Source organism: Lutjanus erythropterus, chromosome 17 (assembly GCF_056507025.1).
Source record: "Lutjanus erythropterus isolate fLutEry1 chromosome 17, fLutEry1.hap2, whole genome shotgun sequence".
Lineage (NCBI taxonomy): Eukaryota > Metazoa > Chordata > Actinopteri > Lutjaniformes > Lutjanidae > Lutjanus > Lutjanus erythropterus.
The window spans coordinates 7741329-7758838 of record NC_139333.1 but is presented as its reverse complement, the minus strand read 5'-3'; the positions used below and the strand labels follow the sequence as shown (position 1 = coordinate 7758838).

Genomic DNA, 17510 nt, shown 5'->3' with positions numbered 1-17510 from the left:
TAATATGGTCTTAACATGAGGCACAAAATTTCTCTCTGAAAGGATTTGATGTAGCCTGCAGGCTAATAGGGAGAAAAAGGTTTGATAGTAAATTAAAAAGGGGGCTTTTGCTTTATGCTCTAACAGTAGAGCCTAAGCTGTCACCCCATGCAACATTTTTTCTTCTCAAGCCACAGCTAGCTATGCTACCTTTTTATTGAGCGTGCTAAATCAAAATACAGAACAAAACTGTAGCCTTCATATGGGATAAGTAATTGGAAAGACGAAAGAATAGGGCTGTATGGAACATCAATTGACTGATTATAGAACAATCTTTTAGTCCATAGTTACCTGAGGCAGTTATTTTAAAGGAATAATTTGGATTTTTTAACGTGTGATTGTATGAGGTACTTGCACTGATAGTCAGTCTATTACCTACAGTAGATCCTGGTTGGCATGTCCACAGTATGGAGAAGCAGAGAGGGGTACCAGCATGGAAGAAAAGCAATGTACTGTTATGGACGGGCCAGCAAGAATAGGTGGTTTAGGAACTAAAAAATGTCCACAAAAAACAAAAATCAATGCCACTATAAGTGTATGTTACATACATTACACAATAACACAAAGTAACAAACTCAGGCAGTAATAAGCCAGTAACTCCTGTGTTATGCGAGGTGAGATGACTGATTTCACACATGGAGTTTGGTTAATTGGAGAGAGCAATATTTGACTTATGTAATGTCAATTTCTGGTCAGAACAGGCTGTTTGATGGTAGGGTAAAGCTGTGGAAAATATTGAAAATATAGCGTACACTTAAACTGATACTGATTTTTTTTTTTTTTTAGTTGAACCTTTTTTTAAATGGCAAAATACGTTTTGCCGGTTCTGCTGACCATGTCCACTCCTCTCTATTATACAACCCCACATTAAATAATCTAAACTATACCTTTAATTACATTTGTTAAATTGATGTAGTTTACAGTTTTATTGATGTAAAGCACACTGAATTGCGTTTAGTGGGTATGGGATGTTGTGTCAGATACATCCTGCCTATTAATGTTATAATGAAGAGCATCGGAAGATGATTAGGTGGTGAAGGAGGCATGCGTGTTAATGTGTGTACACCGTGTGGGTGTATGTGTGCGTGTGTTTGTCACGCCCAGATCAGCAGCTTTCCGCTCATGTCTCTTCTCCCGCTCTGTTGGGAATGAGCCAGCGCACCGTCTGTCCAAGCAACCAAACCAACCATCACGACATAAAAATGATTGTACCTGTAGCGTGGCTCCTGTGCAGCTCAGGGCCGTCCAGGACACCTGTTTGAAGGACAGAATGCGTCAGAGCTGAACACGACCTGAGAATGAAAAAGTAGTTTGAAATGTGGCTAGAATAGTGATTTGGCAGTATCAATCACTGAAGAAAGTCGAGGAAATTTTAATGATTGTGTTTTGCTGCCAAGGAAGATGAGAGCGGATAGATTACAGCCTTAGTCTTGCTGATCAGGTAAACACCACAGATATTACAGGTAAAGAGGACATTCATCAAGAGTTGCTTTCTCTGATTCACACTGTGATTAGAGAGGAAATGAGCGCAGCGATATATAATAAGCGTGGTGACAGTTAAACTGCAACTGCAGCTAAATGTCCTCAAAGAAGAGATTACTGAGTGTGGCTGGAAAATTGGAGAGGTTGAGGGAACGTTATGCAACATCAACAGTCTTGATTACTAATGTGTCAGTTCCAGCTTTAGTTATTGAAAGATCTGTTTTCAGTTTTTGCAGGAAAAAAACAGATTATCAGTGTTATAAAACGTTTTTGTATAAATGCTGTCATAGCTTATGACACCTGGTCCTAGTTGTGTACCCATATGAACATGGTAAGAATAAAGAGTAAAGAAAAAAGCCACAGAATCGAATTGTGAATTTTCATACTGTGTGACCCAGAGCACCTTTTTTGCATCAGTCTCTCTAAAAAGCTGAAATATGATGCAGCACTATAATATTCTGTCTTTCCAGAGCTTTTCAGAAGCTGGTTTCTTCTTTTAGGGCATCCATTTCCAAACTTTAGAATGCCACAGGCCAATTTGAAATCTGAAAATCTTCTGCAGCCCACCCAAACCTTTTATCACAACTCTGATCAACACAAACAGGCCGACCTACAAGTGGGCTGCAGCCCACACTTTGGGAATCACTGTTTAGGTTGTCTGCTGATGTCCTCTTTCTTTACCTTCATTACTGTCACAACTTTAGATCCCATCAGCTATTGTTTTTTTTTTGTTTTTTTTGTTTTTTATAAACTTTTTAAAAATGTATGTGCATTCATATGCAGATATATGTTCATAGAGATTAACCTCCAACTCCATTTGGCCTCCATACAACTGAAGCCAAGAACCATAGGCCACCTCAGAGGCTAAATTGTCGTCAGTTAATAGCCAGTGGGATCCTAGCTAACCTTTAACCCTACTCCTACACCCTGTTGGTCAATATAGGACCTTGGGAGCACATAGACCTATGTAGAAGTGGGGAATATAGAACCATGGGAACATAGTAGTGACCCTGTCTTTTTCCACCTTGGAAATACATGATGCCCAAAACCTTTTCACCTTGGTGTGTGTTGTGGCACTCCTGAACCTTGAGTTGCAGAGCACAGCTGCCTTGGCTCAGGGCTTTGTTCTCTGCTTTTATGACAATACTATTGTAGTGTAAAGCTTGTTCCTCTGAGAGCTGTTCCTCCAGTTCTTCTTGTAGACTGTTATTTTGATTTCTGAGGTTCTTGTTGGAAATGTGAATTTCTTCTTTGTGTGAGTCATAATTGTACCTCTAGCTTTCATCATTTCGAAGTGTAATGTAGATCTCAGTATGTGTTTTAATCAGTACTCTACTTTATGTCAGCATGACTTTCTCCTCAGCTTCCAGTTCATATTTAGCTATTACAGTTTTTCTAACCTGGAGCTGTCCCTTGATTACCTGAATTTGCTATTGCAAACTGATGTTTTATCTCCTCAAACATCCTTGCGGTCCATCTTTTCCCTGCCAAGGATGCTCCAGTTCTTTACATTTTCAATCTCCTTGTAGAGAGTTCCTGCCACAGGGCGTGATTTCGGTGGCTCACAGCCTATTTTGTCATTGTCATTTTCCTCATTTATTTTATGCAAATCTTCTTCATTCAAGAGCTCCTGAATCTCCTGTTATAAATTGTCATTCTGCCTGTTTATCTGCTTTCACAACATTAGAAGAGTCATCCAAAGCTTTGACATGTTGATGCCCCTCCTTGAGCTCCAGGATTACCTTTTGCATGACCTTAGTCATTGCAACATACATTTCCTCCACAGGGGTTTAATTTTTAAATTTACATTATGTTTTCACATTCTTGTGAATGCGATATCTCAAGAATACCCTAAGGGAATTTCTTCAAACTTTGTACAAATGACCACTTGGACTTAAGAATGAACTGTTTAGATTTGTGTGGTCACAGTGACACATTTTTGGCCATAAATCAAGAATTCATATGTGAGTTATGACAAAATTACACACAAATATCTAACAGGATAAAATGATGAGATGATGACATTGACATGGATGTAAACTGCATTTTCACTGGTTGGTGGAGACGTAATTCTGGTTTTTGACTGCTCTGTTTTATACGACTATCGACAGCTGACTTTCTGCTCTTCTTAAGTGATCAACAGCTGGTTCAGTTGTTGATCAGTTGTTTCAGCTACACACAACGTCATACAATTATTGGCAGATGTTTGCAAATCTGGTCACATCTGGCAGTTGTGGTGGCATTGCAGTAGATGCTTCATCCGTTGCCTGGTGGGAATCTATGCTATACTAATTTGACATATCTTTACACATCACATCCATTCGTTACACTGTATTTTGACTAAATATAATGTCAAACTACTGTGGTAAAACAGTCTCAACATAAGGTCCAGTGGTAGATATTCTGGAGCTTTCCTTCATATCACACACTCATTTTTCATAGTTGAAGGAGTTGCCCAGTTGTGTGCCTGAATTGTTAACAATTTTCTGAGCACTTTGAGGTCTTAATTACTTCCACTCTACTCCATATTGCACTTAATCTAATTCTCTTCACAAATGGAAAATATGAATCATTCTTAATTTCTTTAGGAAATCCAGTATCTCATTATGACCAATAATGCGTGGTTTCAGTGTGACGACTGTAGTCTGGTAAAATTTACGTTCAGAGCTGCCTCTCAAACTGGTTTATGGGATTTATTCTGCCTCGCTGTGACTGTCCTCACTGTCACAGTGAAAAGACACTAATCACTCCATTAGACTCCTTTCTCCCATCTAAGAAGAGTAACTACTGTGTTGTTACAGTAGCTAATGGGGAGCTAAATAAACAAACAACCAGTATATTGGTGCAGTGGCGGTGCTGCTGAGATGGGCCTTGGCGGGTTGACTATTGCCTTGAGGTTCATGCTGTCAAGCCCATCTGGCAGTGGCCAGTGCCAAATCACGTCCTGTCAGCCTCGCTTATGCTGCCACCCACATCCTCATGGACACTATGAAGGTGCAGCCTCTCCAAATTCCCCTTCTTCTCCCTTTCAGTCCATGTAATCATCTCCAGTCCCTTTTCAGTAATGTAACGCCAATCTTGTCGCTGGCATAAGGTTTAAAAGTAACTAGTCTGTTAATATCTCAGATTGTTAATGAAGTTTACCTTTTTTTTTTAGTTCAGTCCAGCCAAATCCTTGAACAACATATTTTTTCACTAACTGAGCAATATCTAGCCAGAGCTATATGAGGACACTGAGGTCATGTCTTTGGTATTTTCCAGGGAATTTGGAGGTTTAAGCAAAACTTACACATGATGGGTATTTTGCAATTTGATTCCAGTAACTTTAGACTCACTATATTTGAAACTGAATTATTTATTATACTTTTGGGGGCATCCGAACAAGCTCTAAACACAACATATGATGGATTTGAAAATGTTGTATTTACAGATCCAACAAAGCCAGGGCAACATTAGCATCCACCTGTTTCTAGTCACCTCAAAAATCTAAGACCAATATTCAGGATACGATACGATGCAACTTTATTGCTAATAAAACTGAAATATATTTTGCAACTCCATTCTTTTAGCTCTGATTTGGTCTCTGCCAACTCCTGGCTGTTAAGCCAGAGCTTTCCACTAGCAAACAAGGATGTCCATCCAGCACACTCAGCATCCAAAAAATGAAATTTACAGAAAATAAAACTAAAATGGGGCTTACACTGGGGGACACTTGGACTTAAAGTCTCATTATTTCTAAAATCGTAGCTGTGGCCGTGTATCTAGCCACATAGATGCTTTGAGCACAGAGGAAAAAAAAAACCTATTTGAGGGTAGACATAAGTACTTTTTACATAATTAGGGTGAACTTGCCCTTTAAGCTTACCAGAAATAGCAAACCAAAGTGAGACAAAACTTCACCCGGTCATGTTAGATTAGAAATTCACATTTACATAATCATACACAATTATCCTCCAAATTGTTAGGCTCTGTAATGTGGTGAGTGCCACCTACAGAAGCTCAAACTTTTCCCATAAATCCAAAGAAAAGAGCAGCACAGCACAGCACACCCCCACTGTTCTAGTTTGAAGTCCATAGATGCCATGGCACTAAAGATGATGAAGAAAACAAAGTCTGTGGATTACCTCTTTAAACTTTGTCTGAACCCGCCTCTCCTTGTCGCCCACCCTTGCACACGGGGGAACAATTCTCTGAAGTTACTGTCCTTCCATTTGTAAGCTTGAGATTCCCCCCACCTCCGCACTCCACATCAATACCTCCAACTGGAATGCTTTACTTGTAAGACAAAAATTTCTAAAAAAGGAAAAAAAAAATGATAAGAATTTTAAGCCGTAAGGGGGAGGCAAAGAAACCCTAGGAGGCGTATAAAAAGACTCAACGCAATAACAAATAATTAGACATAAATGTTGGCACAGAGAGAAAATTACAATGCTCAGAACAGAGAACATGATCACACAAAAGACAAAATAAAGAAGCAAATGAATTACAATAAACTTGACATGAAATAACCCAGATGCAGTAAAGAGTAATGACAGGGAGGCTGTTGTTAGTAAGAGTGTGTTCAGTTGTCAGTGTGTATCTGCAGGGAGAGAAAAAGATAAGAATGACAACCGTGTGTGGGTGTTTGTGGGTGTTGTGTTACTAGGGGCAAGAGGAGAAAAAAAGAAGTTTCAATTAGTTTGAATCTATTTATAAATCCACGTGAAACTGGTGAGAGACGCAGTTTCGCCAGCTACGTCAGTGGAACACGTTCCTTCAGAATCAGGTGTTCAAGGCGACCATCATATTAAAGATGATATATATGGAAGTGCCAACACCGCATCTACCAAACGCTTCCTGTTCAACAAATCAAAAGCAATTAAGATTTTGATTGTTTTTTTTTTTTTAAGTCGTCTAGTAATTTTCCTGTAATGGTTTTAGAAATTAAAGTTTTTTTTTCCCCAAGCACTTTCAAAGTTGTCTCTCATCTTTTCGCCTGCACGCTGTTCATAAACTCTGATTGCAGTTGTCAAGATGTAATTGTTTTGAGTCAAAACGTGTATGATTTAAGGTGGATACACAAGCGGTGGATGGGCTTCTAGGGAGATGTTAGGGTGGGAAGTGTTCATATAGTCTAAGCCCTGCGAATCGACTCGCATATGACACCGCCTCCACCAACCCCCATCCACCCCCAGTCACTTCCAACAACTGGACACTGAAGAAAAAAAAAGAAGTACCATCCTATCACTGTCTTCTCACTCTTAAACTTGTCTGGACATGTCCAATAAAGTCGCAAGACAGAGCATCCATATTTCAGATCATTTTCAGGTCATAGTAGTGTTTGACACTGAGACAGCAGAACGGACACGCCCCCAGAGACAACTAGAATTTTTTTCATGATTTTGAGACCTAATGTTCAATACTTGTTGATGTATTTAATTGTGTTACAAACTCAGAACACACATTTTTTGTTACTTTACATGGACAATGACTATTTTTGCAACAAAATGGAGTTGACAGGAAATGTAGTGGTGAGCAATAAGTCCTTCCACACAGCTGCAGGCTCAACCAGGACCGTTTCACAAGCAGAGCATTTTGCCCATGCCCGTAAAAAATATTTCTGTATGCATCAGAAATCAGCCCTGCAAAGGACGGTTTCTGAGGGAAACAATACTGACTGAAATATGTTTCTTTTAACATAATCAGTAAATATTGCCAGTTAACATATCTCACAAGTTGCAAAAATGTTGATACTGAACTAGTAAAATGTTTGCCGAAAACTTATTTATTTTTTTCCCCCGCCAAAATAGCCAGTCTTGCAATACGTTGTCCATTACAGTGAGTACATCATTATTCAAAAGACAGATTTTACTGAGATCTAGGGCTTTGAATTGGCAAGATTTTGTATCAAGATACAGAGGTAATAAATCAATATATAACAAGGTGATATATAGCTATTTTTTAAAATCTAATTTTAGGAAAATAGTTGTATAAAAAACACACCATGTGCATAAAATATGAGTTTTTTTCTTTTTTTAAAAATACTTTTCTGTGCAATAAAGTTGAATAAAGACAGGCGGACAAGAGTGGAAGTTTCCAACATTGTTTGAATAAAACTTAAACAGAGAAAAAGATGTATTTTTTAATCTTATTAATCATAATGATTCATTGATTATTGATAAATTGTTGATTGATCAGTTAAGGAAAGAGCACAAACTATACAACTCCAACCTCAAACAAAGTGCTTTTGTTGCCTAAACCTAACTAAAATTACAATCTTTCCCTAACCATAACCACAGTGCTGTTGTTGTAAGGCACGACAACTTTATTTACAGAACACATTTCACTGCAGAGAAACCCCCCCAAAAGACATAAACCATTGGCATAATGCAACGTAGTGACATAACATCAAAAATAATTTAATGTTTGCAGCAATACAATGTGATTGTGAACTCTGTTTTAGTATATGGTCTTCCACTGACATATAACAATAAATATTTCTGATAAATATTAAGGAAATACATTTTAAAATCCTTCTGTGTGCATTCATTCATATGGAGACTCATCTGATCCCATAAATAACTGTCGGTTGCACAGATCTGGTTATGTAGGCAACCGCCCACTCTGCTGTAATGATGAGCTCAGTGGTCAGTATATAAGCGAAGTTATTCCCACTTGTTATTACATTAGTCTTTGTGTTTAATACTTTCACACTTCCTTCCTCAGCTCCCATGTGTTTGAGCTGAAGATGTTTAAGAACAAGTCACGAATACGGACTATATTCTGCTTTGTAATTTTTTTTAAAAAAAGTTTTTTTCTGTAACTATTTTTAACCATGGACTTTAGCGCTGATAAATATTTAAAGCAGCAGGACAGTGTCTGTGGGACTGACACATAATTAACGACTAATTAAATTATCTTTTTAACAAAATTACCTTTTACCATGTTATATAATATAAAAGTCTTATAAAATCTATTTAAAATTTATCAGACTTAACTAACCAACAGTGCTAAAATAAACACCTGTACAGTGGAGAAGTGTGTCCATGTGAAACTACCTCAGGTGGTAATGACCTTAGAGAACAAAAAGTGAGGGCAGAGGGATGAAGAAAATAGCTCACAGCTGTCACCTTCTCTTGTCTCTTATTGATTGAGGGAAAGGAGTGTGATCCCCCCTACTGGAGCTCACAGGGATGACCTATAGATCAATGCACAAACAACCCCCCCACACACAGGGATCTGCATCATCTATTTGCATCACACCCTGTGTTTTTTACACTGACCAACGCTTAACAACAATTAAATTATACATTCTGTAAATGGAAAATTATGATGACATGATAGTGACAATGATTAGATTATCTTCTATAATTAATTAATGTAATTATTCACACTTGCACTGATAAAAAAAAAGGCTGATAAGTGGGGTATGCTTGAAACTGTTTTTTAAAAAGTGTTGTCTGACCACGTCTGAACCCTACACTTGAAGTCGAGGCACCAGCCTGTCATCACAGAGAGGAGCAATTCACACTGATCGTACGAATGGGAATAATTTAGCACACTTTAGCAGAGTGTCTCTTTGAAAGCATTTGTGGCGCTGTGCTTGGTTGGACACCGGGAAAAAATGATGGAGTTGAGTAAAGAATGGAAAAAATAGAGCTCGAGAGAGAAGCTCAAATCCTGCTCTGTATGCATGAACAGTTTTATATATGAAGTAGCTGTGCTTGTTCAAGTGTTGGTTTCAGAAAGTGACAAAGAGTGGATGGCACCAACAAAGATTAACTTAACCTAAGATTTGAGTTTAGCAAAACTAGGTTTAAAATGAGTAAATCCAGTTTTAAAACTAAGCAGAGCTCTCCTGTACAATAATAAAACACTAATCTCAGTTAAGTAAATCCAGGTTTAGTGATATAAGCCAAACCAATATGCAGATGCATTCTTACCCAAATTAAAATGAATTAATAATTAAAATTACTGCCTCGCCGTTGTATTCCCCACCAGCCAGTCAAACTGCAGTTTACATCCATATCTGTCAACTCACATAATGTATGTAGTGAAGACTTTGAATTCAATAAAATGTGTTAAGTGTATTTTCTTTGCAAAATGGAACCTATCACCATATTGATGTGTGATTCCAGTGATATGTATGCTGTCCTCACTTGGAGAGTATTTTTACAGAGGAGGACTGATAGAGAGCAGAATATTATGTCACAGTAAAATTGACCTTTGATCTATTGATTATCATTTTATCCTGTTAGACGTTTGTGTGAAACATAAAAATAAGTCTATGAATCCTTGAGTTATGGCTAAAAACATTGATGAGGTCACAGTGACCTTTGACCTATAAAAGCTAATCAGTGTCAGCTAGTGCAGACCTAGTAATTAAAAGAAAATGAGGAAAAATGCTCTGCATTCTGCTCTGTATCCCTTAACAAAACATTGCATTGTTTGCTAGCTAGTTAAAACATTATAGGGTACCTCCCAAGTCTCTTATTTGTCGTTTCCTTGTTCCTTGATCTTTGCTTGAACCAGAACTGGTCAACACACCAGCTTATTTGACATCATATACTGTTTGGACACTGAATCTGATCAGAGTGCTATGATATATCACAACATTACTGGAGTTTTATACCAGAGTGAAGACAAATAACTGATTAAACTAAAGTGTATCACTCTAAAAATCTGTTAATTGTAGATGCAAGTGATGAATAAATAATACAAATGCTTTCTGCATGAGGACACAGTTCATAGTATAAATACAGACTGCAGGCCGTTCTTCATGTGCAACTGTCTGCTGGAAATGTAACAGGTTCACACAGCGAGAAAACGCTGATAACTGTGAGTCTTTATTAGTATCAACACAGCACACGTGTGCGGAGGCAAGCTCCATCAGAAGTCTCAACAGCTGTTAAAGCTGATTGACAGCTGATCCGGCTGTGATCGGCTGCTACCATCACAAACAGTCACTGCTTCACATGATGCGTCAGAGGAAAGGACGTCTCGTGTCTCTTAAAACAGATTTCCTCATGTCTTTTGAGAAAAACCTGGAGTGAAAGAAAATAAAGACGCATCATAATACTCTTGTATTGAGCCTGTCTAACTTTTTATTCAATTCAATCTATGTTTAGAGGTTTAAAATGAATCTTTCTTAATTCTAAACTAGTTTAAAGGCTTGGTGCAACTTAAACCTTCATTTAATTGAGTTTATAAATGAATCCTTGTTGGTGCAACCCAACTAAAAGAGGTCAGGTGCAGACGCTGTTTGATGAGCACATGGTTAATTTGATGCAAACTGACCCCAAATATTGAGGAGAACTTGGTCCGATATACAGTATGAATTTCACAGCAGATGTGTACAATATGGTAGACTAGAAAAGTAAGATAGAAAATGACATTTGGCAGGGATTTCTTTATGTGGACAAAAAGGGAAAAAAAAAAACTCAGCGTTACCTGGTTACAGTAATGACGTTTTTAAATATATGAATGTACAGGCCTTTTATAGATCCCTGTCAATTAGTGTTGCCTCTCTCGATGTTTGAAAGGTCAGTCTTCTTTGGATGGACGCACTAAAAATTCTACACAGTTATCATCAGTATTCAATGTCTGAGCCAGAAGGCAATTATGGATTGGTTCTGCTGGCTTCATTTAATTAAAGGCTCACTTATTGTTCCATTATGTGTTATCTCGTAGACTCTGGGAAATGAGAATCAGTGGACTTATATGAGGCTCGAGCAAAGTAAACAAAGCACACACATACTACACACACTGACAGACACATAGTCCCCAATGGAGTTAGTCCATCTCCGTTTCTCTCTTGTCACTTACACGCTGATGAACACTGACACACACACACACACACACACACACACACACACACACACACACACACACACACGCTCACTATGACTCATCTAATACTCTAAATTTTAAAAAGACGAATGGTCACGACTTAGGGAGAAGCCTGCAGCAGGCACACACACACACACACACACACACACACACACACACACACACACACACACACACACACACACATTCACAAAGATATGTCCCACACACACACACACCTTTGGTCACACTAGGGTCAGACAGCCTGTGAGTAAGTGATGCTGAGGCCATCATCGCCTGAATGCTGCTGCTGCTTGTGCTTTGGACTAATTGGCTGGGTTGTCTGTCTTTTTTATTTTTTTCTATTTTAGGCTTTTTAGCTGACACTTTCACACAGTGCAGCGGCAGAGTGAGCTTCATTATCTGAATCACAAACATCACAAGCAGTGTATGGGCAGGGAGTGTCACAGCCACAACAGCCTGATATAACTTATCTGCCTTATTAGACCTCCTAATTTGTGGAGCTTAGAACTACTATACTGTCTGACAACCAAAACCTAAGCTATTAGGGGACTGAGACTTTGTATATTAAGACTTTTTTATGACTCATACCTTCGCTAAGAGAGGGCTTTTTCACAACATTCCTCTTGTACTTACAGTAAAAGAACTCTATGGCCTTCTCTCAACCTACCCACCGATTATTATGCTAATCCGACTCAATTAATCTTTATTAACTGGTCCCTCATCTCTAGTCATTTTGCAGAAGTGGCCCTCAGGAAAAGCAAGTCGAGTATCCCTGATGTAAGGAATCCATTGGTGCCAACTCACGCTAGCTTGTCGGGAAGCTTAATTTTGGTGTGGTAAAAAACTGGCATGACCATTTTGGGGTCCCTTGACCTCTCACATCAACATATCTGAATGAAAATGGGTGTATATATACATGAGTCTCCCCTTTACAGACACACCCACGTTAAACGCAAAAACTATGCAGTTCTTTTCTCGCAGTATAAATGTGTTATTTTGTCTATTCTTTTTCAGTAGTTCTGTATTATCTGCACACTGTTGGAAGATCATAAATTTTGGTCTGACTGGAAACCTGAGACTGTTGTGGACTCAAAGAAGTCCAACTGTATTTGTTTGTCCTGATGTTAGTCCCCATAGTAGATATTTCATTGTAATGAGACCATTTTTTAGACTTGATCTCCCCGTGTATAACCCTAACCCTCTTGAAACTTTACAACCACAGACTAGAGACCTAGAACATTCAGAGCATGCATGGCTTCCCTCGATATATTGACAATAAGGGGAGCACATAAGTGCTTGCCATCCAAAGTGTAAAAAAATGGTTCCGATACCAAATCTCAGCATGAATTTTACTATGTTCTCACAAGGTCTTGGTGTCATAGTGTGACACAGCAATTACGCTTAGGTCATCCAAATGACCAGCTGTGGCCCTGAATTTAACCTTGCAGAATACGGGACTTGCTGTTAAAGGGAGTTTGGAGTGATATAAATGCTTCAGGTCCCTGTTGAGTTGACTCAGACTCTTGGTGGCAAATGAAGCAGGAGCACTGACGTTTTGTTGCACTTTTCTGAGTGGGACAACTGAAGTGGATTTTTTTTTTATGGTTGGTTTGTCGAATTTTCTGTAATAAATGTCCCAGTAATAGAACCCAGTAGAAACTGAGTATAAGGAGAGTGTACCAAAACTTACATGACAGTATTTAAAATTTAAAAACTTTTTAGATGCTTTCTATCATGTAAATAAGACATTATACAGAAGGCTGTTGTGGATTTGGGTTTGCAGTGGCTTTAATTATGTGTAATAAAGCTATGAATGTAATTACACAACATGTACATTTTACATTGGAGTAGCAAGAAAAAAATCTGTCAAAACAATGATGTCAATGATGTCATGTTTCTGCGCATCCAGTGAAAGCAAGTCCAATATACACTCTCCTTTTAGCTCTATTTTTGGTCTCCACCAACTTCGGAGGGAAATATGTTTCTTCTGCTCCAGTATGTTCACCAGCTAGTCATTAATTTGGTTTTATAATTTTGTAGGTAGGCCAGAACATTTCTACAGCAGAATATTTCACTTAAAATGGTACTTTCACACACATTTTGCCTCTCATTATGCCTCCTGTAATTGTAAAATTGTAGTAGGCCATATTGTAATTTTAATAAAATTTCTATCAATTGCAGCACTTTAATAATTATAATAACTATAATAACAATTTTAGTTATATAGCGCCTTTAAAAACTGAGTTTACAAAGTGCTTTGACAGACAAAACAAAAGAGCACAAGAGCAGGATACACAGGAGCAAGACTAAACAGGAACAAGCAAAAATTGAAGTAAAATAAAACACAAACAAAAGACACACAAAAAACATAGTCAAACAATACAAAACAGATAAGAACAGCAAAACTAGGAAAACGAGACACTAATAATAAATTAAAATAAAGAGAGCGGAGATTACAGAGACATAACATGATGTTGTCAAGTTGATATAAATAAAGGATGGAATGAGACAACATCATGTAATGTCAGTATGAATAAGTACAAATTAAAGAATAAAATTGATTGAATTAAAAAGAGACAACGGCATCACATGAAAGCAAGTGTATAAAATGGATCTTAAGAGGTCATTTAGAAGATGTCACTGATCCTGCAAGCCTTATCTCCTCGGGCAGGTCGTTCTAAAGGCAAGGGACCCTCATGCAGAAAGCGCTGTCACTTTTAGATTTAAGCCTTGACTTTGGAACAGCTGGGAGAGCCCCGCACAAGGATCTAAGGCTGCATACTGGCTCATAAAGGGTTAACATTTCAGCTATGTAATTAGGGGCCAGGCAGAAAGTGATTGGTAAAATCTCAAAGTCAATTCTAAAACGCAATGGAAGCCAGTGGCGGGAAGCCAGTCTGTTAAAACCAGTAAGAAGCCTAGTTGCTGCTGCATAACCTGAGGAGGAGCTAATAATAGATAGGGCAACAGTGTTATGACCCCAAGGGTTGGCTAGGGGTTGAGGTGTGTTATAACAATTAAAAGCGACCAGGGGAAAAAGGAAGGAAGGAAACTGAGACAAATGTTCAAAGAACGGTTCTTTTTCTTAATATAATAAATGAGATTCAAATTAAATTAAGATCAAATTAAGTTAAGTAACAATTTAATAACAAATGGATGTTAACTAAAACAGTAATTGTGGCTAATGGATTAATCACATTAAGACAAACTAAACCAAGAAACACCCTCCCTCCAAAAGGGAGGAAGGTTAATGTTGTTGCACAGTATCATCAGAATAAAAATAGCTCCTGGCTACGTCAAAGCACTACACATGAACACACTGGCCCTGGTTTTATATAACATTATACATAACCATGTTGTATACGGACCTTTGCTACGTATGAATACAAATATCCAGGGGCATGCCCATTGATGCTTCTGTTTGGCTCAATGTAATCTGATGTAATGATCTCAAACAGTATATGATATAATCATAAAGCATGCAGCTGGCAGGGGAAATAGAAAGAGAACAGCGCCACTTGCTGGTGTCGAAGGTAAACTTGAAATAAAGTGAATCTTCAACTTGGATCTCGACAGTGTGAGGGTGAGTGTGGGCGTGTGTGTCTGTGTGGGCATGCAGATACAGTTAGTGGGTGTTCGGTCGAAAGGTCCTCGGCTTGAAAGATGTGGCTGAGCAACATTTAGAGCTGAGGTGCCCTCGGGCAATGAGGCTGTAAACCTGCTGGCTACCGACACGACACACTCACTGAACTGTGTGGACGTGATTCTAAAGAGCTCCTGGCAACTAATCAGAATGCTAAATGACAACATTAATTTTCAGAGAGCAGAGAAAGAAGAAATTCATTATAGTTCTAAACAATTAATTGACACAATGGAACAGAAAATCAACATCAGTATATTGTATTACACACTTTGTGTAGCATCAGAGAGAAAAACTGTTTGTTATTCTGTGTTGAAGGGTCTTCTGTGAAACATATTTTAACAAACCACAGAGGGACAGAAGATCAATAGGAATCAGAATAGATTGCCAACAAACACGTCCTTGGCTGGCAAAGCAAAGAGGAGAACAATTGAAAATTCCCAGAAAACCCCACATTCAGTCACTGCTGCTGCCTGTCACAGAGGCATTCATAAAAGCTCTGCATCTAAACTGACTTTACAATGTCAAAACAGTTTATCTCTCTAAATTAATAGTTTTGATTATTTAATGTGGGATTGAATGAGGTACTACTGGGATCAGCAAATAAAGATATTTTAGCCACTTAAAAAAACTCCACCTACTCTGATCGAGCGTACAAAACGCAAGCAAAAGCATTAATTTCTACATTCCTTAGTATAAAATTTTCATTTAAAAGATAAATAGTCATACCACCGAGTGACACAATTAAAATATAATATAAATCTTCCACACTTTATTCTCTTAGTTCTCAAGAAGAAATTGTGCCTCCATTCTTCCTCTATTCTCAGGCTGTGAGACTCTTAAATTTGTCCTCAGCCTTTCACCTTGAAAAGTAGTTTTTATTTCAGATTTCAGGGGTGGCCAGTGCCCCTCCAGTGTGTTCTGCGAGGTAAAATCACTAATTTCACCCATGGAGTTTGGTTGGTTTGCAGAGAGCAACATTTGACTTGTATAACAGCACTTTGCCATCAGAAAAGGCTGTCTGATGGCAAGGTAAAGCTGTGAAAATATTCTAAATATAGCGTACACTTAAACTGGTAATTAGCCAGAGGTAATGCTCTGACTATCAATAAGTACCTCAGTACTCTCAGGCTCTTCCATTTGGACTGCTGGCATTTTGTTCCACCCAAGCCATCGGAGGGAAGGTGCAAGTGAAACTCCAGAATGTGGCGTCTAAAAGAGTGAGTGACAGCAACTTATCACTACTGATAATAATCTAATGATACAAGAAAGAGCACGGGGCTGCAGGTTGAAGGATGAGTCACACTCGCCGGGAGCAGTCTATTACAGACAGCATGGATGGCTCCATCTGTATCCAGCTGTCTTCATCCACGCTATTACTACAATGCACAACACATGCAGTATTGATAAAAGAAGAAAATTATAGCATGAGGAGATGGTTTTCCAAACAAGCCGCCCACTCCTCTTTAAAGCTCTGAAAAACTACATGGCGTGTTGTCAGTCCATTTGTTTTTGTCAGTTTATTCAGTACAGTGGGTGAAAATGGCTATGAAATCCAAAGTGACGAACACACTGTTACTTTAATATTCACTTAAGTGGTACCAAACCTAATTAGGTGTCCCTGTGGGTGCCTGAGCGGCTTTGCTGCATAATTAAAGTCATGACTACTATTTTGGACCGAAGTGATGTATAATAGAGATAAAAATTAAGTAGCCCATTTAGCAAAGAGGCCCATTACATCAATAATACAACTTATTCTGTTAAAGGATGGTTTGTTACTTTTGTTTTAACTGTTTTCCATAAGCTCTTTGTAACCTTTGACTCTCTCTTCTTCTGGAAATAGAAAAGCACTAAAAATAACCTCCATCCGTTTTCCAGCTTTTATGTTGTTCAGGATCACTGCAGTATGATCCCAGTATGCACTGGGTGACCTGCGCAGGACTGGTCGACAGGCCACAGCAGTGTCCAAAATAAGGAGTTGCGGGGTAGGAGGGGAGACGTGTTCTGAAGTGTTTTTCCACATTCTGTATTTCAATTTCAATTTCTTTTTTTAAACAATACCCTGAAAGGAGCAATGTGTAAAATATTGCCAGAATTTTTAAAAATGAAAATTGAAATAACATTATCAATAGAATGTTAAGAATTAGACAGTTGTCATCGCTTCCAGAATCAGAGTCCTGGTCGGAGCTGCTGTCAATCAATTCAGTACTGTATTCCCTGTCAAGACCCCCGTCAGTCTCAGAAGCTGTATTGGTCCTGGTTCAGTCGTGTTCACTGAGAGGCTGTTGAGCCTGGTTCCATTGCCTGTGATGTAAATGCAAAATATTCTGCAGGTCCAGTCGGACTCAAGTCAGAACATGCTCCCTAGTTGCATGCCAGCTGACCTAATGGCAGCTAGTCTGCTAGCTACAGCCAAAGATAATTAATTTAAGCTGCAGATTTTAGTATCTATTTTCTCAAGGCATGATCTTCTGCTTCTACCACACATCATTTCATAAAAGGAATGAACTTTTGGAGT

The 17510-nt window shown here is 38.5% G+C and overlaps 1 pseudogene; it reads right to left on the bottom strand.

The window, feature by feature from the left end:
- Nucleotides 1-1228: 1228 nt before the first annotated feature.
- Nucleotides 1229-3272, bottom strand: LOC146311655 (uncharacterized; annotated as a pseudogene).
- Nucleotides 3273-17510: the final 14238 nt, after the last annotated feature.